The sequence below is a fragment of the Mastomys coucha genome, unplaced genomic scaffold, assembly GCF_008632895.1.
Source record: "Mastomys coucha isolate ucsf_1 unplaced genomic scaffold, UCSF_Mcou_1 pScaffold1, whole genome shotgun sequence".
NCBI lineage: Eukaryota > Metazoa > Chordata > Mammalia > Rodentia > Muridae > Mastomys > Mastomys coucha.
This window is the reverse complement of record NW_022196891.1, coordinates 17,248,295-17,271,126: the sequence shown is the minus strand read 5'-3', so window position 1 is coordinate 17,271,126 and position 22,832 is coordinate 17,248,295. Positions and strand designations below refer to the sequence as shown.

The following is a 22,832-nucleotide window of genomic DNA, read 5'->3' as shown; positions in this document are numbered from 1 at the left end:
AGTTGAAATTGATCTATAATATATATATATATATATATATATATATATACATATATATATGACAAAAATAAATGAGTAGATGAATTTCAGAAGCAGTCATTAAAAGTCTCCCAGCCAAAAATAGCCCAGGGACAGATGGCTTTTGCACAGAATTCCACCAGACTTTCAAAGAACTAATATTAATACTCCTCAAATTATTCCATAAACTAGAAACAGAAGGAACATTGCTAAATTCGTTTTATGAGGCTATAGACACCCTGATACCTAAACCACACAAAGACTCAACAAGGAAAGAGCATTTCAGACCAATTTTCCTTATGAAGATTGATGTAAACATACATAATAAAATTACAAACCAAATCCAAGAATACATCAAAAACATTGTCCACCAGGATGAAGTAGGTTTCATCCTAGAGATGCACAGATGGTTTAACATATGAAAATCCATCAATGTAATACACCATATAAACAAACCGAAAGGAAAAAAAACCCACATGATCATCTCATTAGATGCTGAAAAAAGCATTTGACAAAATCCAATGCCTCTTCATGATAAATGTCTTGGAGAGATCAGGGATACATGGCACATACATAAACATAATTAAGGCAGTATACCGCAAGCCAATAACCAACATCAAGTTAAATGGACAGAAACTTAAAGCAGTTCCATTAAAATCAGGGACAAGACAAGGCTGTCCACTCTCTCCATACCTATTCTATATAGTACTTGAAGTTTTAGATAGAGCAATAAGACAACGAAAGGAGATCAGGAGGATGCCAATTTGAAAGGAAGAAGTCAATGTAGTTCATTCACAGATGATATGATAATATACATAAGTGACCCCAAAAATTCTACCAAAGAATTTCTACAGCTGATAAATACATTCAACAAAGTGGCTAGATACAAAACTAACTCAGAAAATCAGTAGCCCTCCTTTATACAGACAATGAATGGGTTGAGAAAGAAATTAAGCAAATAACACCCTTCAGAATACCCACAAATAATATAAAATATTTTGTGTGACTCTAACTAAGCAACTGAAATACCAGTATGGCAAGAACTTCAAGTCTCTGAAGAAAGAAATTGAAGAAAATATCAAAAGAAGGAAAGATCTTTTCATGGGTCAGGAAGATTAACATAGTAAAAATGACCATCTTACCAAAAGCAATCTGCCTATTCAAGGAAATTCCCATCAAAATTCCACCAAAATTTTTCACAGACTTTAAAAGAACAATACTCAACTTCATGTGGAAAAAGAAAAACCCAGGATATCTGAAATAATCCTATACAATAAAAGTTCTGGAGGTATCACCATCCCTGATTTAAAGATTACCACAGAACAATAGTGATTATTATTATTATTGTTGATGATAATAATAAAAGCAACAGCATGGTATTGGCATAAAAAAACAAACAGGTTGGTCAATAGAATCAAACTGAAGGCCCAGAAGTAAAACAATACACCTATGAACACTTGATTTTTGACAAAGAAGCAAAAACTACTTTGTCTGGTGCTGGTCTAACTGAATATCTACATGTAGAAGTGCTGGGTCTGGTATGGCTGCATAGAAAAATGCAAATAGATCCATATATATCACCCTACACAAAATTCAAGTCCAAGTGGATCAAAAACCTCAACATAAAACCAAACACACTGAAACTGATAGAAGAGAAAGAGAAGAATATTCTTGAATGCATTGGCACAACTTCTTGAACAGAACATCAATAGCTCAGGCATTAATACCAACAATTAATAAATGGGACCTCATGAAACTGAAAAGCTTCTGTAAAGCAAAGGACACTGTCAATAGGAAAACACAGAAGCTTAAAGAATGGGAAAAGATCCTCATCAACTCCACATTTAACAGGGATAATTTCCAAAATATGCAAAGAACTCAAAAAACTAGATATCAACAAATCAAATAATCCAATTTAAAAATGAGTTACAGATCCAGAGAACTCTCCACAGAGGAATCTCTAATTGCTGAGAAGCACTTAAATGTTCAACATCTTTAGCCATCAGGGAAATTCAAATCAAAACCACTCTGAGATTCCACCTCACACCCATGAGAATGGCTAAGATCAAAAACTCAAGTGATAGCACATACTAGTGAGGATGTGGAGTCAGAGGAACACTCCTCCATTGCTGGTGAGAGTGCAAATTTGTACAGCCACTTTGGACATCAATTTGGCAGTTTCTCAGAAACTGTGGAATAGATCTACCTCAAGATTCAGATATACCACTTCTGGACATATGCTGAAAAGATGTTCCAGCATGTGATAAGGACACTTGCTCCGTTATGTTCATAGCAGCTTGGTTTGTAATAGCCAGAAATGAAACAACCTAGATGTCCTTCAACTGAAGAATGGATAAAGAAAATGTGGTACATTTGCACAATGGAGTACTACTCAACTATTAAAAGCAATGACATCATAGAATTTGCAGACAAATGGATGGAACTAGAGAAGCTCATCCTCAGTGCGATGACACAAACCCAGAAAGACACACATGGTATCTACTCACTTATACATGATATTAGCCATAACGTACAAGATAAACATACTACAATCCACAGACCCAAAGAAGCTAAGAAACAAGGAAGGCTCGGGGGTGGGGGGGACACTTACAGTCTCACTGAGAAGAAGTAATAGAATAGACATCTGGGGTGGACAGCAGGGGTGGGTTAGAGACTGGATTGGAGAGAGGTGAGGTTAGGAATAGGAGGGACCAGATGGAGGCAGAGAGCACTGAGAGAGAAAACTGTAATGGGGGTGGGGGGGTACATCTCTTGGACAAGCTAAAACTCAGGGCAATGGAAACTCCTAGGAGGGTGACCCTATCTAAGACTCCTAACAAGGGAGGATATGGATCCTGAACATGCCATCTCCTATAACAGGCAAAATCTCCAATGGAGGGATTCGAACATCAACGGAGGCACAACACCTTTGACCTACAATTTCTACTGCTTATAAGACGTACAAGAGGAAAGGTGGAGAAGAAACTGAGGAAATGACCAATGATTCATCTAGCTTAAGACCTATGCCATGAGAAGGACCCCACCCCTGATACACTGATGATTTTCTCCTATGCTTAGAGACAGGAGCCTAGCATAGCTGTCATCAGAGCATGAGCTTCACCCAGCAACTGATGGAATCAGATGCAGAGACCTACAGTCAAACATTAGGAGAAGCTTGGAGAATCCTCCGGAAGAGGGAGGAGGGAGGATTGTAGGAGCTAGAGGGTCAAGAATACTATAAGAAAAACCTACAGAGTCAACTGACCTGGGCCCATAGAGGCACACAGAGACTGAACTGTCAACAAGAGAGAATGCATGGGACTGACCTAGGCCCTCTGCACATATATAACAGTTGTGTAGCTTGGTCTTCATGTTTAACTGCTAACAGTGGGGACAGGCATGTCTCCGACTCTGTTACCTGCCTTTGAATCCCTTTCTCCTAACTGGGCTCCCTAGTCTAGCCTCAATAGGAGAAGATGTGCTTGGTCTTACTGCAACTTGATATGCCAAGGCAGATTAAAATCCACAGGACACCTCCCGCTTTCTGAAGAGAAAGAGAGGAGTAGTGGATGGCCAGGTTGGGTAGGGTTGGGTAGGGTAGGGCAGGGTAGGGCAGGGTAGGGCAGGGTAGGGTGGGCAGGTTAGGGTAGGGTGGGGCAGGGTGGGGCAGGGTGGAGCTGGGTGGGGCCTGGTAAGGCGGGGTAGGTTGGGGTAGGATGTGGTAGGGTGTGGTAGGAGAATGACTTGGAAGGGAAGAGAGAGGGGAAACTGCAGTTGTGATTCAAAGCAAATAAATTAATTAATTAAAAAATAGACATATTTCCTCACATTCTGTCCACTGAGGGCAGAACTGATACACAATAACGATGTTCACTTATGAGACATCATCTTGGCTCGTGAACATTGCTTTCTATTGACAAGAATGTGTGAATCCTGTAACTTCTTCTCCCTGTAACTGAAGCGCTCAGGAGACTGAGGCAGGAGAGTAGCAAAGTTGGAAGCCAACCTGGCTCAAGTAGCTCCTATATGAAAGGGGATAAGGGATGGAAAAGAAAACTGGGAGAGATGGAGGGAAGGAAGAAGGCTAATTGTGATTCAGACCTGGAACGGAAAAGCTTGTGACGTTAGGATTGCCAGCTTGGCAAAATCTAGAATCACCTAGGAGACAAGCCTCTGGCCACACTTGTTAGGGTGTTATTCTGAAGTGAGAAGACCCGCCCACTGTGGGTGGGGCCATCCCCTGCCTGGGAGCCCGCTCTGCACAAAGCACCAGTGTGCATTCCACTCTCCCTTCTGACTGTAGCTTTAATGTGACCAGCCACTTCATCGCCGAAGCCTTGACTTCCTTGTACAATGTACTTTGATCAGTGAGCTAAAAATCAACCCTTCCTCCCTGGAGTAGCTTTTTTGTCAGAATATTTTATCACAGCAACAGGAAAGGAAACCAAGAACCTGAAACAAATTTTTTGAGTCAAAGAATAAAGAATCGCTCAAAAGTTGATATAATTTTCTGTGGTCTAAACACCATCACAAGATTCATATATTCACAACCAATCCCCATTATGGTAGTATCAGTATGGTAAGGGCTATGAGAGATGATTAGATTCCGTTATAAAATAAAATAAAATTTTAAAAAAACCTGAAGAGAGGCTGGGGAGATGGCTCACCAGTTAAATGGATGCCCTGCTCTTGTGGAAGACATGAGTTGGGTTCCCAGAGTCCACCTCAGGGGGCTCACTATCATTTGTAACTCCAGCTCCAGGAGATCTCCATGAACACGGCACATGGGTAGTGCACATACATATATACACTTATGTATATCAAATAAAGATAACATTTTACAAAAAGAGGCAAAAGAAAGTTCTCAGACCCTTCTATGTGTGAAAACACAAAGACATGATAAAGTGGCAAAAGGAGACCTCCGGATACACTAAACAGAACTTCTTGATCTTAGATACCCAGGCTTCCAGACCATGAGCAATAGATTATTACCACTCATATATTACTCAGGTAAGGCTTTTCGTTATCATATTCCTAAGGAACAAAACTCAGGTCATCTCATAAACTCACAGAAGGCCACTCAGAGGTGTTCTCAGTGATCAAGTTTATAGTGATGGACAAGCGCTGGTACAGCTGTTGCTCACCCCTCCCAATTTCCCATCTTGCTTTTGTGGTTCCAATCAACTTAAATGTCTTTCGCTTCTATCTTGCTACATCTGACCTCTCTGCCTTCGCTCCAGCTTTCCCTTCCATTTGAAACTCCTAGCCACAGAAATTGCTCATCCCAAAGGCTAGTGCAGGCAGCTCCTCCCATAGAAAGTATTCCAGAACCTATGCCCAGCCAAGTGCCTCAGCCATGGTCCTCTAGAATACCCTATCAGGGTCTAAGTGCTTCCAGTGAGCTTGAGGGATCCAGCACCTCACCAGAACTATATTACAAATACTTACCACCACGTCCAGCCCTTGCATGTTAGCTCTAGAAATCTAACTCAGGTCCCGTTCTTTGTTCTTCCACAGTAAGCAATTTACTGCCTGAGTCGTCTCCCTAACTCTGTGGCCCTCTCCTTCTCTGGTGTTGAAGGAAGTTCACAACGGCAACCTCTACTTCACCCAGACAGATGAAGAGGATAGAAGGGACCTTTGCTACGTGGGTTGTGGGCAGGGAAAAGCAGATACTCTGAGTGACACTGTACTGTCATTTGATAGGGAACAACTCAGAGAAAAGCCATCAAAACGCATAGTCTTTGGCCCGAGGGAACCTTGAGCTTGTCTGTTTGTCCTGTGCCTCAGGCTTGAGGGGAGAGACAAAGCAGGGGAGATGTTCTGATGATCAGGAGCTGAAGAACTGGCAGTGTAAGTGGATGTGAAGTTGACTTTCGCTGAAGGAATCCAATAATACCATCCTTTGGAATGTCCGTGGAGCTCCGATTGCTGTCTTTTGGTTTAGATTAAACCCTGCACTTGCTTGCCAAGTCTGAAACCCACTCGACCCTCACTCCGTGTATGTTCTGAGCTCAACTTGAACTTTATGAGGTGCAAGTTAATTTGCATTTGGCAAAATGCAATTTCCTGTTTCTAAGAAAAAGGGACTTTAAAGATTTATTTAAGAGACTCAAATGGCTTCCTGGACATCAAATAGCTCTTACAAAGCAATATTTTAATACGTTAAGTGTAAATGAATTGAAAACACATGAATCTGATTTCCCTTGAACTGCAGATGGGTTTTTACAAATAGAGAGGTGGTGGGGGGGGTGGCTTGGCACTGGGGCTGGGGATTTTCTCTTTCCAAAAAGTTTAGGAAAGTAGATCAAGATGTTAGACAAGCCCTTCCACACTCCAGGGTTCCCTAGCTCGGATTGTGTATCTCGGAGACTCTTGTTCATAAACAAAGGGAGGGTTCCAAACCCACTCTTACCCACTCAGTTTTCTGCCTCCACTGGGCTGGGTCTCCTCCCCCCTCCCTCCCTCAGAAATTCCAGGGCTTCAGTTTCCTTGAGCCCTCCTCACAGCTTCCAGCTTGGACACCATTGCTAACACACATGAGTGCAGACCCAGCTGTAGATCTCTCTCTCTCTCCATCCTCAGCCTCACTTCTAGGACTGCCTGCCAATTTCAGAAACCATCAGGACTCCTGCCCATTGCGCTCCACTGGCACCTCCATCTATAACGCCTTTACCAAAGAAGACCTGAAGCTGACTACAAGGATTAAAAACACCCCCCACACACACACCCTTCCTATTGGATGCTTAAGACCACATGAGGGGCTGCAATGGTCTGTAGGCTGGGGATGCAGCTGAAGGACCATATTTGAGGAAGATGGCATCTACCCACTGGGAAGGGCTGGGAGCTGGGGAGTAGGAAGCATCTTTTTAATTTGTCTTAAACGCTTTTAGAACATTCACACTTTCAGACCCAGTGAGTAGAGTCTGGGAAAGCTAAATTAGAGTTCCATCTGAAATTCAGGGGCAGAAGTATAATAGAGAAAGATTTACATCTAGGTAGATATAAATATGAATAGACATGGATGGAATGAGAAGAACAGTGTGCACGGAAGGCTCCTTGGGGGGGAAGTCAAAGGCCAGATGTGGTTTAGGGGCTTTCCAGTGTTTTAATCGAGACCTTAGTGCCCTTGCTGTGCAAGTGTGGAGGCCTGAGTTCAAACTCTCAGAAGCCACATAAAGCCAGATGCCGTGGTACACATCTGTAATCTCAGTACCCCTATAACGAGATGGGAAGCAGAGACAGGAAAAGCTGGAAGCCCTTAGGCTAGCTAGCCTGGAGTGTGCAGCTACAAGCAACAAGGAACCTTTGCATCAAACAAGATAGGATACGAGGACCCACAACCATGGTTGTTCTCTGATTCCCCACACCTGTGCTGGGGCATGGGCACACTGTCATTCACACATGTGAACACACTGAGAGAGAGAGACAGAGAGAGAGAGACAGAGACAGACTGAGGGAGACAGAGACAGAGACAGAGAGACAGAGAGACAAAACAGACAGAGGGACTGTTCAGGGGCTGGAGAGATGGCTCAGTGGTGAATAATGCTTACTGCTCTTGCAGGGGACCTGGGTTTGGTTCCCAGCACCCAGACAGTGGCTCATAGTCACCCAGAATTCCAGTTCCAGAGGATCTGTTGCCATCTTCTGGCCACCATGGGCTCTTGCATGCCTAAGGTACACTCAAAAACACAAAGATTCCCAGCATACACATAAATATATATAAATACATATATAAACAAAGATAAATGAATAGTTTTAATTGTGTTTAGAAGTATACACCATGAAATTTACCTCTCCACCCATTTGAAATGCCTTGCTCATTGCTAGTAGGTACATTGTTGCGTAACTAACTCTAGGGTCCACTTCCAGAGCTTTCTCTCATCTTCTCAAGCTAGTCAAACCCATCCATGTGTGACCAGACTTTTAATATCACAACATACTGCAAAAATATGCTCAGTATTCTGCTTTGGACTTTTTTGGATACACTCTCAGAACTGCTGAATCATGTGTTAGTTCTATTTAGATTTTTTTTTTCCATTTTCCAGATACGCATGGTGTGCATGTGCGTAGATGCACAAGTGGTAGAGTTGTGAGCATGGCTACATGTGCAAAGGTGGAGTGTGATGTCTGGAATCATCTTCAATAGCTCTTTCACCTTGATATGACAAGCCTTGCTATCTGCTTGATCCAGGCATTCCCCTATCTCTGCTTTCAGAGGCTAGAATTGCAAGCAAGCTGCCACACCCACTGGACATTTATGTGGACCTTCTAGGGAACTACACTCAGGTGCTGATCTTTGTATGGTGTGCACGGTAACAGTTTGCCCATCTCCCTGGCCCACTATTTTAATTTTTAAATGAACCACCACTGTGCTTTCTACGGCTATTCCATTGCATTCTACTGCCATCAGCCACGTAGGAGCATTCCGATTCTTCCACATCTGTAAACATCAGTTATTTACTATTTTTGTTTGTTTTGGTTTTGTTTGTTTTTTTTTTTTTTTTTTTTTTTTTGTAACAGCCATCCTGATGTGTGTAGCGTGTATCTCTCAGTAGGTTGAATTCAAATGTGCTTTATGACCAGTAATATCTTATTATGTGCTTACTGACTATGGAACTGTATGTGCATTCGGAAGAATCTTTGCTGGTGCCTCTTAGTTACTTTTCTGTTACAGTAGAAGAATGCCCTAAAAACAACAACAAAAAAAAATCAACTTTTCAAGGACAGGTTGATTTTGGCTTACAGTCCAAAAGGATAGAGCCCACAGTGGTGCGAAAGACACGGATGGCAGTGGGACCAGGAGGTTGGGCTAGCAATCAAGAAGCAGAGAGATCGTATTTCTGCCCCACACAGGAAAAGAACAGGAAGGAAGTAGGACTAGTATATATAACCATCACCACCCCAAACTCATTCCGGGTGGCCATGCTTCCTTTAGCAAGTCTACACCTCTTAAAGGTTCCAATGCATTCCTAAACAGCACAAGGCTGCGGATCAAATGTTGAAACACAAGAGCCTATGGGAGACATTTTATACCCTGAGCACAATGAGATCTTTTGTCCATATTAATCCTCTATCTCTATCTCTATCTCTCTATCTGTCTCTATCTCTCTATCTACCTCTATCTCTCTATCTATCTCTATCTCTACCTCTCTATCTCTCTCTATCTCTATCTCTTCCTGTGTGAGTGTGTGTGTGTATTTTTTGTGTCTTCTCTCTTGTGTGTGCATACACATATGTGCACGTGAAGGCCAGGGGTCAATATTGAGGGTTTTCCCTAAGTGTTCTCCTCCTTTCCCACTGCCTAGCCCCAGCTGAGATCAGAAGTGTACAGCACCATTCCTAGCTTTTTCTGCATGGTTCTAGGAGATCAAACTTGGGCCCTCGTGCTTGTACGGCAAGCCGATTACTGGCTGAGCCATCTCCATTGCTTCCAATGTCATTCTTTGGGTGGACTATCTGTTTCTTATTATGACTGGCTGGCAGGGAATCTTTAACATTTTCTGGATATCCATCCTTTATCCAAGAGCAGACTCTCGAATCTGTTTGTCATCCTCTATCTTGCCTGCTGGTTCTGCTCAGTGTCCTTTGGTATTTCCCGTAACTGTGCACATGCCAAAGTTCTTACAATAACAATGTTGACTAGCCATTACCATCTCTTCCTGATTCGCTGCCTCCCAAGTCGCTCTCTAGCAAGGCAGAAGAAAGTCAATCTCGGGTGATGGACGTTCACAGTTCCAAGTTCTAAAGATCACCAGGATGGAAAACGGCTACTCAGTCCTTTGCAAAGATGATTGATGTAGGCTGGAGGCCTAGCACAGCAGCTAAGACTGAGTACTGCAGAAGCAGAACTCAGATCCTAGCACCCATGTCAGGCAGCTCACAACTGCTGTGAACTCCAGTTTCAGGGGATCCCACACCCTCTTCTGGCTTCTGTGGGCACTGCACTCAAATCCACAAACCCACACACATATACATAAAAAAAAAAAATTAAACCATTTACTTTGTGTTTTTTGAGACAGGATTTCTCTGTGTAGTCCTGACTGGCCTGAAACTCACTCTGTAGAAGAAGCTGGCCTAGAATTCAGAGACCTGTCTCTGTCTGTGTGCATGTGCATGTGTGTGTACATGTGTATGTGTATGTATAAGTATGTATGTACACACATACACACACTTCTTAAAAGAGTTGTAGATGAGCTGGAGAGATGGCTCTGCTCACTGACTGCTCTTCCAGAGGTCCTGAGTTCAATTCCCAGCAACCACGTGGTGGCTCACAACCATCTGTAATGGGATCTGATGTCCTCTTCTGGTGTGCCTGAAGACAGCTACAGTGTACTCACATATATAGGATAAATAAATCTTTTTTTTTTAAGAGTTTGTAGATGAGGAACTTTCTCTTTAAGGAATCCTTACATATACCTCAGACTAGTGACGAGTTTCCATGCTGAGAGCTCAGATATAACTGATTCCTTTCAAGAAAAGAAGGATAAACAAACAGGTCTCCACTCCATTCCTCCTTCTAGCTAGCTCCGAGTTGCTTGGATCTTCACAGCCAAGACCTACACTGTGCTCGGTTTGCTGGGGGATTCCTTCTGGACTCATTCCCAGGCTCTGGGCTGGATCTGTTGCCTAAGCTGCAAGCCTCCTGGAGAAGCATTTTTTTTTTTTAAAGGAAGGGTCTCATGTAGCTCAGGCTAGCCCTGAGAGTTTTAAAACTGGAAGACAGAGATTATGGTTTTGAAGCTGTGCAGCCACCTGGCCTTGTGGTTCTGAGAAAGTCACTTGATTTATCTGAGGCTGAAACTTCAGAGGACAGTCCAGAAACTCCAGTTTGTCCCTTCCCCTAAGAGCCAAGTAGAGTCTCTAAAACTATGGCCAGTGTTCTTTGCACTAAACTAGCCCTGGCTGTCTCCCATTTCCAGCCCCATTTCCACTGCATGGCTCTTCACAGTACAGCTTTACTTCCTGACTCTATCAGTCACTTCTTTCATTGTTAAGACAAGATACCCAGCAAAGACAGGTTAGAGAAATAAGAGTTATTCTGACTCACAGTTCGAAGGCACAGTGCATCACGATGGAGAGTCATGGCAATAGGAACATGGGGCAGCTGTTCACATTGCACCCCCAATCAGGAAGCAGAGAGAGATGAATGCAGGTGCTCAGCTCATTTTCTTATTATTCAGTCCAAGACCCTCACCACAACGTATTACGGCTCACGCTTAGGGTAAGTTTCCCCAACCTCGATTAACCCAACCTAGAAAACTTCTCATGCACACACCCAAAGGCTTGTGCCATTTGGTGATTCTAGGTCCTGTTGAGTTGACGTCAAGATTACCCATCATACTCATTTGAAACTGCCTTTGTTATTTCTGTTCTGTCTCTTGACTGATAGCTCCAATGTTAGCAGGGCTTGTTTCTTACCAACTTTCCAGAATGCCTGGTCCATTGGGGGTGACCCATCAGCAGTTTGCATGGATGAATGAATGGATCAGTCATCCCACAAACCTGTCAGTGAAGCGACTCCCTCATGACATTTGGTTAAGAATAATGAGTAGGAAATTATGTTCTCAAACAAATAAGCTGTACCCTTATTAAGGATTCTACTAGACGGCTTACCTGACTTAGAACATCTGTGGTTATGGAGCAATGGAATGTTGCAGGTCCAGAGCCAAATTATCTTGGGCTATCCTAGACTCCTTAATTCATTGTACTTCTCTGTATGTAATCCTACATCCTAGTGAATATTAGGTAAATCATGTTGCAATGTACTAACAAGGTTACTAGTTGCCACCAACCCAAAGGTGAATAATGTCATCAGATACCATCTGAGACCTATAATAGATGCCTACTTTGTAGTGAGCAATACCTAATGTCCTCACCTCTTTATTTTAAAAATACTGTTACTTACTATTGTCTCTGTTCTACTACTATTACAATTTAATTTTTAAGTGTACTGGTATATACAGGTATCTGTGTGAGCACAGGTCAGATTTCCTGCAGCTGGAGTTACAGGTGGTTGTAATTTCCCCAGTATAGATAACTGGTATACAAACCTGCCTCTTTCAAGGCCAGTAAGCCGCAGCCTTAACTGCTGAGCTTTCTCTCCCCAACCCATGTTCTGTTTCAAAAAACCAAAACCAAACAAAGAACCTGTGACCACATTAGAACAAAGAACTGGGGGACTGAGAATAACCCAAATCTGTAGAATTAGGTCACGTTTCGCTCCTGGAATAACCCTCCCTCTTGTTCCTTTGGAGATCAAAGTTGATCTTTTCTAACATGGGTTTGTTTTCCTAAACTTTAAAATTCCATATGGCTTTTAGTTGTTGGTTTTGCATTACTCTTTGCCTAATTCATGTATAGAGTTGGTGCTTAAAAAACTAGGTAATCCATAATGTATCTAAAGTACTTGGCTCCCAAGTTGAATTAATAAATGGAAAGTGGGCAATAGGTACTTTGAAGCAGAAGCTAGTCTATGAACACCAACCATTGGCTGGAACATATACTGTAATTCGTAGCTTTACTCAACTGTCACCATGGCAGCTGGCAAGCCTGAGACTGCTTCGGTGAGGCTGGTACCTTTTAACTCACCCCTCAGACACTTGGAGTTCCCTGATTCATGTATCCCAAAAAGTGCACTCATTTCCTACTGTCCTCAGAATGGTGGCCTGCCTTGACATTCTTCACTCTTCCTCTACAGCTCTGATTTACAGGGCACCTTCTGAATGTCTCAGCATCCTCTGTCCATCAGGACCAGGTTAAGGCTACAAGCACCACACTATCCTTGCCGAAAACAGAGACCAGACAGAGGGAGCTGGGGAGGCGGAGCCTAGCATAGCACGCGCCCCTCAGCAAGATGGCGGAGCTTTTCCAGCCTCCTGCTGGCCACACTGGCTGAAATCCTTTCTTGCTTTCTTCTGTAATTTGTTATGAGTCTTACAGATAAATTCCACTTTTTTAAAAGATATGTGGTGGAGAGCATACGTGAGGTGTTTGTGCACATGGAGGTATGTGTAAGGGTGGATACATATGTACGTGCATGCATACAGAGGTCAGAGCGCAACCTCAGGTGTTATTCTTCAGGCACTGTCTACATTGTTTTTGAGATGGACCCTCTCACTGGCATCGAGTTGGACAGACTCTCGGCCCCGCCCCTGGAATTTACTTGTCTCTGTCTCCCCAGCATTGGGATGACAAGCATACCCCAGCCCCAGTGAGTTCTAGTGATTAACTCAGATCTTCATGCTTGCAAAGCAGGCACTTTACCAGCAGCCATCTCCCCATGTCCTGAAGTCTTGAGTTAAAATAAGTGCCGTGTCAGGTACTACTGTACTACAGTCACAACAGTGCAAAAGTAATTCGGGCACAGAAATCTCTGTCCATAGTCACACAGCACAGTCAAGAAGCAGCTGCCTGCCAACCAAGACAATGAGACAAGAGCCCTCTGTCTCCGTGACTCACGCATGCAGGCACCCCAGTCCCAGATTTGAATTGCAGCCTCTGGAGCTTCGAGAACATTTTTCTGTGAAGTCAGCCAGAACACAGCATTCTGTTACAGTGATCGGAGCACCCCAGGAAAACCTGTGCCTTTTGAAACCGTAGATGACTTTGTTTCTTGCATTTAAAAACACACTAAGATAGGGAATCCATAGACTGTACCTGGGGAGTTTCAGAGCACACCAGGTTTTGATAATGTGTCTCCTAGAATCATGAATCATGATAAGAACAGGAACTTTTTAGAACCAGAGAAATGGCTCAGCAGGTAAAGATACTGGCTCTCCTAGACTGAAGACCTGAGTTCAATCCCCACGACTCACATGATGGAGGAGAGAACTAACTCTTGTAGGTTCTTCTCTGACCTCTACACATCCTTAGTGGGGATGCCGATGCTCAGTCCACTGTCCCCCTTGTATCAGCCTGAGACCCAAGTCTATGGAACAGTACTGCTACTTATAACTAGTGTGAGCCTTCATATTACGACCCAATCCAGAACCTCCCTCACAGACATTCCTAGACATTTGTCAGCCTTATTGAAACGAGAGTCAATATTAACCATCACACCATGGGCCAAAGCCTACAGAGGCTCTGCCAGGTGGCTACAGAGTCTATCTAACTGGGGATCAAGGCAATGGCTCCATAGAACAGCTGGGGACTCCCTTTATAAACAGCAACCCTTTCATCCTTAAAGCGTTTCGAAAAGCTACTAATGAGTCTCGCCAACATAAATGAGACAGTAGAGTTAGCAGTAATTAACCCCAATTAACTCCAGACAGAGGATCTGGGCACACCCAACATTATAGCTCACTAAAATAGGTCAAGGAAGGAAGGCCTCTGAAGGTTAGATTTAAGTATATCTTACTGTACCATGATGTGGAGACTTTTCCTCGACACTTTCTTGATACAATAAATGGGGCTGTCTCCCTATACCTTCCCTGACATCATGCGTGCTAATCTCTCTCTCTCTCTCTCTCTCTCTCTGTCTCTCTCTCTCTCTCTCTCTCTCTCTCTCTCTCACACACACACACACACACACACACACACACACACACACACACCTCCCTTCCTGAAGCTCACAGTTGCCTGACCTCTTCCCTTCCTGAGATCAGACTGTCAAACAAATTCTTCCAGGACCCAATTGGGCTATGGGGAGTCAAAGACAAGGTTCTGAAGGCATAGACTTCACTGATTGCTTAACTCTAGTCAGGGGACATTAAGGAAGTAAGTGAACATCTTTGTAGGCATAGGGACTAAGGACATATGACTTGCAAAGATGATTTTGCCTGGCCCTTGAGGAGACCCATTTGGAAGCCTCCTTCTTGCAAAGGGAATTGCAAGTTTGTACCACCATGCCAGTTTTAGCCTATTTTGAGGCTTTGTGTACTAAGCAAGCATTCTGCCAACTGAGCTCGACCCCTGACCCATTAATTATTTTTTTTTGATTCTGCACACATTTAGTTGTAGACTATTCTTTGAATGCAGAATTCACATTGAGGATGTGGGTCAGTTTGTAAAGCACTTGCCTGGCATGTGAGGTCTTGGGTAAAACAGGACTTAATGAAACAAGCACAGGAGATGCTGCCAGAATGACTCAGCAAGTAAAGGTGCTTTCATGACAAGCCTGACATGAGTTTGATACCTGGGACCTAACTTTATTCTACCCCCTGACCACATGTGTACACACAGACATACATGTTCACACACATGTACCATGTTTGCACTTGCACACACACAGTGATAAATTAGTAAATAAATAAAGATTTAAAGCAGAAAACACAGTTGCATGTATTCCTTCCACCCTCCTTGCCCCTGTGTCTCCTGCCCAAACTTTGGATATTGAGCATGAAGAGCCTCTCTCAGAAAAACACTGTCATAGTTAGGCTCCTTTTGAAGACGATGTGTGTATGTGTGTGCCTACATACCATATGCATACCTTATGTGTACAGGTGCCTGAAGAAGCCAAAAGAATGTGTTAGTTACCCTTAAATAAAGCGACAGGGGGTTGTGAGCCACCTGACATGGGTGCTGAGAAACAAACCCTAATCCTCTGCATGAGCAGATGCATCCAAACTGCTGGGCCATCTCCCCATCCAGTGTTATAACCGGATTAGGACTTAGCAAGGCATGCTGGGGTTTAGATAAGAGTACCCAACGGCTCACACGCTGAAAGTTTTGTTGCCAGATTGCCACACAACTGGAGTGTGGAGAGAGAACCTTTAGGAGGTGGAGCCTAGAAGGAGGAAGTTAGTCCGGATGTGCAACTGAAGGGGTGAAGTCTGTCTGTCTGTTTCTATTGCTATAAAGAGACACTGAGACCGCGGCAAGTCTTTGAAAGGGAAATGCTTCGCTGGGGCTGTCTTGCAGTTCAGAGGTTTAGTCCATTGTCTGCATTGCAGGAAACACAGCAGTGTGCAGGCAGGCATGGTGCGGAGAAGGAGCTGAGAGTTCTACATCTTAATCTTCAGGCAACAGGAAGGAGACTGAGACAAACTTTCTCCATCAAGGCCACACCTCCTAATACTGCCACTCCCTATGGGCCAAGCATTCAAACACACAAGTCTATGAGGGCCATTCCTAGTCAAACCAGCACATGGTCCTTGTGAGCATGCTTCTACCTGCCTAGGTTCAGGACTGAAAGTCAACAATCCAGGGGATGTTTGCATAGCTTGTCATCTGCTATTACTGAGGATAATTGAGATAGAACAGAGAGCTTAGGACAGACACACGCAGTTGGAAAGGACATGTTGGGGGCCCTCCAAATGCAAAGTAGAAACATTAAGGACAACATGGAAAGAAAGTGCTTTTTTTAAGATTCATCTCTTTTCTTAGCTGCTTCTCCAGGTGAGCTGTCCAAGGAAAGAGTCCCTACAAAGGAGCTTTGGTTTTAACTACAAAAAGGAAAGAGACCCTGTGCATACCTCTCGGGATATCATGCAGTGAAGGAGATGGATCAGTTAAGCAAGTCACACAAGGCTAGACAACAAGCTTCGAGCTTCAGTGTCTACAGGTCAGGAGTTGCTGTGGTGGTTAATCCTGACCGTCAACTCGGCAGGATCTAGAATCACCTAGAAGATTCTGAAAGAGATCTTCTAGATTATGCTAATTGAAATGGGAAGACTCATCCTAAAGACTAAACATGGGTGACATTATCCCAACACAGCATACCTCTCTGCTTGCTTCCTGTGATACAGGGTGAGCAGCTGCCTCTGTGCCTTCTCCACCATAATGAACTGTGTGGTGATTAATTTACATTATCAGCCAGACGCCACCTAGACTCACCTGACCGGTGGGCATGCCTGTGGGAGACTGTCTCGATGGGTGAAGGCTCAGTCTGTCATTGGAAGCCACCATCCCTTGGTGGAGGGGCCTGGGCTGTAGAAGAATTGAGAAAGCTAGCTAAGAGCTTAACATGCCTGCATTCATTTCTCTCTGACCTTGACCGAGAACGTGGTGTGATCGGCCACTTCGAGCTCCTGCTGTCCCTGCTTCCCTGCTATGATGGACAGGAGCCTGGAGGTAGGAGCTAAGATGACCCCTTTCTTACCTAAGTGGCTTTTGTCAGGGTATGGCATCACAGCTACAGAAATAAGACTGTACCCTCAAACTGATGTCCTTAGGTTGCTTTTGCTGGCTACTGTGTCACAGCAAAGAGTGATGCTAAGCCAGAACCAGGAGGGAACGAACAAAGGCGGAGGGAGACAAATTCATTCTCAGGCCGGCTCCTGAGGCCCCACTCAGACAGAACATGTCCTTCCTTAATTACACAAAGCACGGTTCATCTTATTATTTTTCTGGTTAAGAAGGAAAAAAAAAATTCCAATTTGAGCAAACTCTCCTTCAGCCACATGCTGCATCCTGTGCAAACGTTTCCTTAATTAAAAGATTTTAATCACAGCACAGTGACTCCCGAAGAGCCTTCCTAAAGGAGGCCAGATATGCCGGGCTGGATCCAAGGGACAGAGACCCTGGTGTCTGCAGGTGCCTGGCCAAGATGACCCAGTGAGCATCCTCCTCCTAATTGCTCTGCCTTCCCTCACCAGAACCTTAAATCTTCCCTCTCTTTCCAACCACTGGGGCGTTCTTTGAGAATGGTGCTTTTTTTCCTTCACTGTCCTGATGTACAGATTTGGTATGTGTAATTCTCATTTTTTTTTCATGTGTCTGTGGATGTGTTGTGCATTCATATGAATATGCATATTTCTATGTGTGGAGGATGAATGCATGTTTGTGTGTGTCTGGGGCATATGCCACCTGTATGAACATGCCTGTAGAGATCCAACATTGACACTAGGAGTCAGTCTCAATTGCTCTGTGTTTTATTCATGGAAGCAGAGTCTTTCAGTCAGATCCAGAACTTTTCAATATGGCTTCTCTTTAGCCTGTTTACCCAGGGGATCCCATCTCTACCTTCTGAGGCTGGTATTTACAAGCGAACCAACACACCCACCCAATGTTTCTACACAGATTGTAAGGATCCAAATTCCCACACTTTTGCAGCAAGCACTTTAATGGCTAATTGTTCCTGCTAGAGGTCTGGAAATTAGACATAGAGTTTAGCTTTTATTTCTAAGCCAACCACATTTCTGTGCTGTCCTAGATTTCTTACTCCTCTAGTCCTTCCATGACACAGGTTCTCTTCCTCTGCCCTTGAGGTTGGTAGATCTGAAGGTTCCTTGACAACCCAACAAACTGCTTGGCAGATACATGAGACTATTTTATTTCTGTGACAAAATACCTGACGAGATGTAATTTAAGGAAAGGTTCCTTTTGGCTCACAGTTCTAGGAACATTAGAGCAGGAAGACACAGGAGCCATAGTGTGACTTGTGACATAGTTCTTCCAGAGGACCTAAGTTCTGTTCTCTGAAACTATGTTGGACAGTTTACAACCACCTGTAACCCTAGCTCCAAGAGATCCAATGACTTCTTTTAACCACAACAGAAGCTTGAACACATGTGGCATATATTCACATATACACATAATAAATAAAAAAAATGAAATCTTCAAAATAGGGCTCAAAGTTTTCACAGGGCCAACTTTGAATACAATTTTCATTACAGCCCCATGTAACACCCTTTGGGTTAAAAACCTGGCCTTCCTTCTGTAGGAGGAAGGGTTTGATCTGGATGTCCAAGAATCCATAGATGAGCAAACTACCTAGGGGAGTCTGAGGATGAAGGGTAGAGTCAAGAAGCTGGCTGTTAAGCTCTGCAGGTGTGAGGATCCCGGACCTCCTCAGGAAGGCCAGTGGCCCTCAGACTCCTCTGCTAGACTGCTCTGAATGCTTGTTGGGCCTCCGGGGAGCATGGATCTCATAGAGTTTGGAAGGAAAGCTAATATTCTAACCTTTAAAAGAACTACCAAGATGATGTCCTTTTCCAATGTTTTTCATATATTTTTTTGATCTTCGGGACCTTCTTCAAACAAAAGATTGTACCGAAACTCCAGGCTGCTATCTAATTTACTTCAGCCTTAAGTACAAGGAGACATTGCCTCGCTTATATAAATCATTACTGTTTCCCTAGCTTTTATAAATTATTATTGTGTAGGTCAAAAAAATCTTCGAACCCTGGCAGCTGCATGGAGTTGGAACAGAGAGAAGTGCTCCAGGACATGTTTCTGTCCCTTTTCCTTAGCATGGGAGGTTTGTCACTGCTATGATGTTAAATCTAAGGACAAATGTTCCTGGCAGACCCTTCCAGATGTGTAGCAGATTCAGCCCCTATCTTTTCATGAGCAACGAGCCAGTTTCCAGCTTTGCCTGCAGGGTGGATTTTCAGGTCATTGCTTGAACTGAAGACAAAGGTTAAACACAGAGGCTATGGGAAAATTAACATCAGCTCCGAGAATCCACATTATCCCCGGAGATAAACACGGGTGAAGTATACTCATGTACATGTGATTTCTTCTCCCATATGGAACCATTTTTAAAAGGTACATTCTGAACATGAATGCTTTATAACACAGGCAATGTCTCTCCATATAAAAAGATGAAAAGAGGGCTCACTGTGTGGCTCCATTGACTGGGTGCTTGCCCAGCATGCAGAGTTCTGGACTGTGTCCTCAGCACCACATAACCTGGATGTGGTGACACACACCCGTAACCTCAGCACTTTCAAAGTAGAGACAGAAGAATCAGATGACTGAGGGTCATCTTGGCTACATGGTGAGTTTGATTCCAGCTTGAGCTACATGAGATCCTGGTTCAAATTTTTAAATTAAACAAAAAAGTCAATTAAACAATTAAAAAGCTGACAGGAATGACATAGGCAAGGTCATGAGGGCATGACCAGATCCAGTCACCTGGAAATCCAGAGTATTATCTTGGTAGCACCTGGTCTGGGAGTTCCAAAGCTACCTCCAGGACACTGCCTTTCTCTACATTATTCTCCTGTCTCAATTGAAACTCATCTCAGAAAGGATTTTGGAGTCTTAAGTGTTCCCTCAAATCCCCATGCCCACAGTATCCCTACAAATGGCAACTTCAGAATAATGCCTGACTGGTCTAGAAAGCAACCCCGAAGGGCTGCAGAGATGGCCCTAACAGTAAAGAATTTGCCTCACAAGCATGAGGACCTGCGTTTGAGCCCCAGAATCTACATGAAAAGGCCAAGCAAGTTGGTGTATGCTTTGTGTGTATGCACACGTGCACACATGCACAAGTTTAACTCACATGACACACCCTCAACCAAACATCTCCGAGGTCAAGATTGACAGGCCCATGTCAGTGGCCCATGTCAGATGGTAAGGGTGGGCACCTAGGAGTTGAAGATGGGTCCCTGAGTGTACATATGCTGAGGCCAAAGCCATTTGTCTGCTACAGTTTGGGCAAAAACTGAAATAGTTTACTAATTGGCATCCTATGGGCAAACTGTAGCCTGCAGTCACATTTTGTGAGTCTCACCCAGAAGGGCCAAAGATGGATGCTAACTAACCAAGTCCAAGATTGCTGTAGGGATGTCAATTATCACAGCTTTCATAAAGGGCAGCATGACAATGTCTATCACAATTAGAAATGTTAGGACTGTCACCCGGAGATTCTTCTAGGAATTTATCCTACAAATAAATTTATCCTACAAATACCCTCGCCCACACGGAATTCTGGGAAGTGACCAGAGAGCCTGTTGTTTACTGGAGCACAGTTTGCAAGAGCAAAAGACTGGAAACCACCTAAATGCCCATCCTAGGGGCCAAATTCAAAAAAGAATAATCCATTGATTGGCTCAAAAGAATTCTAGACCTAATAAGAAGAAAATAAATTAATTTAATGGACCATCGGGGAGCAATTTACAGAACAGTTTTGTGTAACAAAATGGTTGAATTAAAAGGAGGGGTGATGTAACATAGAACAAACAGCTTGACCTTGTTTGTCTGAGCTGGGGAAATTCCTGTGTGGTGGAACACTGTGCTCAGGTGTGAAAATAATCCCTCTCTTCATCTATGGGGCAGGGGACTGGGAGGGTATCTCTGGGGTATGCTTCCACTGAACTCCATACTGGACTAGTTTCTTTTTGCTACCTATTTTGAGCTGTGCAAATATATTCTTTGTTTAAAAATGAGAAATGGGTCCGGGAACATGTCTCAATAGATAAAGCCCTTCTGTGCAAGCATGAAGACCTGAATTTGGAACACCAGCATTCAAACAAAAGCTAAGTAGCCTGGCAACTCGGTGGCAAATCTGGCTCAGAAGACACAAACGAGATCCCTGACACAAGCTCGCAAGCTAGACTGCATGACTCTTAAGAGCTCTGGGTTCAAGTATGAAACTGTGTCTTAATATAAATGTGAAGAGTAGTCCAGAAAGACACTTTTCATCAACCCCTGGGCCTCCATAGGTATATCCTTACACCCATGAATATGTATACATCCAAGCATGCACAGCACACATGCATGTACTTGAACACACACACAGAGGAGGGGGGGAAAGAGAGAGGGAGAGGGAGGGAGAGGGAAGAGAGAGGGAGGGAGGGAGAGGGAGAGGGGAGGGGAGAGAGAAAGGGAGAGGGAGGGGAGGGGAGAAAGAGAGGGAGGGAGGGAGAGGGAGAGAGGGAGGGAGGGAGGAGAGAGAGAGAGAGAGAGAGAGAGAGAGAGAGAGAGAGAGAGAGAGAAGCCCATACTTGTGAAACCATCTTTCAAGGGTGGAGACAGGAGAATCTTTTGACACCCTAGTCAAATCAGTAAGTTTCATGTAAAAGTGAGAGACCCTATCTCAAAACAAGACAAACAACAACTGAAGAAGACACTTGACATCGACCTCTGGCCTCTACACACGTAAGGACATATATATATATATATATATATATATATATATATATATATATATATACACACACACACATATATATGTGAATGTGACTACACACATGTGACTGCATGTTCAGGCATAAAAATTTATGACAGGAATATTATTTTAAACATCGGTTCACAATTAGAAAAGATGAGGTTTTTATTTGGGGCGCCATCCACCACTTGAGAAATTCACGAGAAAAATGTCTTGGCATATTTATTGCTTGGTGCTTCCTTTGTTGATGCAAATTCTAAGTGGCTACAAGAGACGGGGGTGGGGGTGGGGGGGGAGACACAGACTGGGAGGACTGGCCAGGCTGCAGGCCAGCTGAGGTCAGGTCACAGGGCCGGCAGCTCTGGCCTCCCCTCAAAAAAAAAAGGACCTACAGGTTGGTTTTGAGCTTGGCAGCTTTCCAGTGCTGTGTTCAGAACGGGTTTTAGAAAGCCTTGGCCAAACCACAGCCCGGGGTCTTAATGACAAGGCTCAACACCTGGGGCCCCAAACACCCTCTTTTTGGTGGCTTTATCTTCAGCCAGGCAGTGTTTGTGGTCTTCCAGTTATAGCATTCTGCCTCAAAAAGGAAACAGTCTCGAGGAAGAGGCCAATTACCCTGCCTCTCTGGGTAAATTTATCCCTCCTCCTTCGAAGTCCTGGTCTGCAGTGGGCAGGCACTGGTGCCACCCCACTTCAGGCAGGAGCCAGCCCCACCTGGGCCCACCCCTTACCCTTTGTGCTGAGCCCTGTGCTGAGCCCTGGCATCTTTTGTCCCCCACGCCCTACCCCCGCAATTGTGTGGCCGAGCTGGGATGAGGCCCAGAGTCCACTGGAAGCCGACTCCGGGCTCTGGGGTCTCCTGCACTGCCTTGCAGGACCCTCTCTTCCAAGTGCCTCTGTTTTCTTAGACCTATGGGGAGTTAGTTCCCTGGACCACAAGGGTACCAGACAGCATGTTAAGTCTCGGGGCCTATGTCTCACCAGATGTAGTCACTGTGCGGGGCAAAGCGTTTATCCCATGCCAGCCGGAAGTGGA

The 22,832-nt window shown here is 44.1% G+C and overlaps 1 long non-coding RNA gene across 1 annotated transcript in view; it reads right to left on the bottom strand.

The window, feature by feature from the left end:
* Positions 1 to 22,832, bottom strand: part of LOC116069978 — a 30,912-nt gene extending 8,080 nt beyond the window's left edge. The window contains exon 1 of the long non-coding RNA XR_004110239.1: positions 22,778 to 22,832. This is a non-coding gene — a long non-coding RNA (uncharacterized LOC116069978). The remainder of the gene's footprint in view (positions 1 to 22,777) is intronic.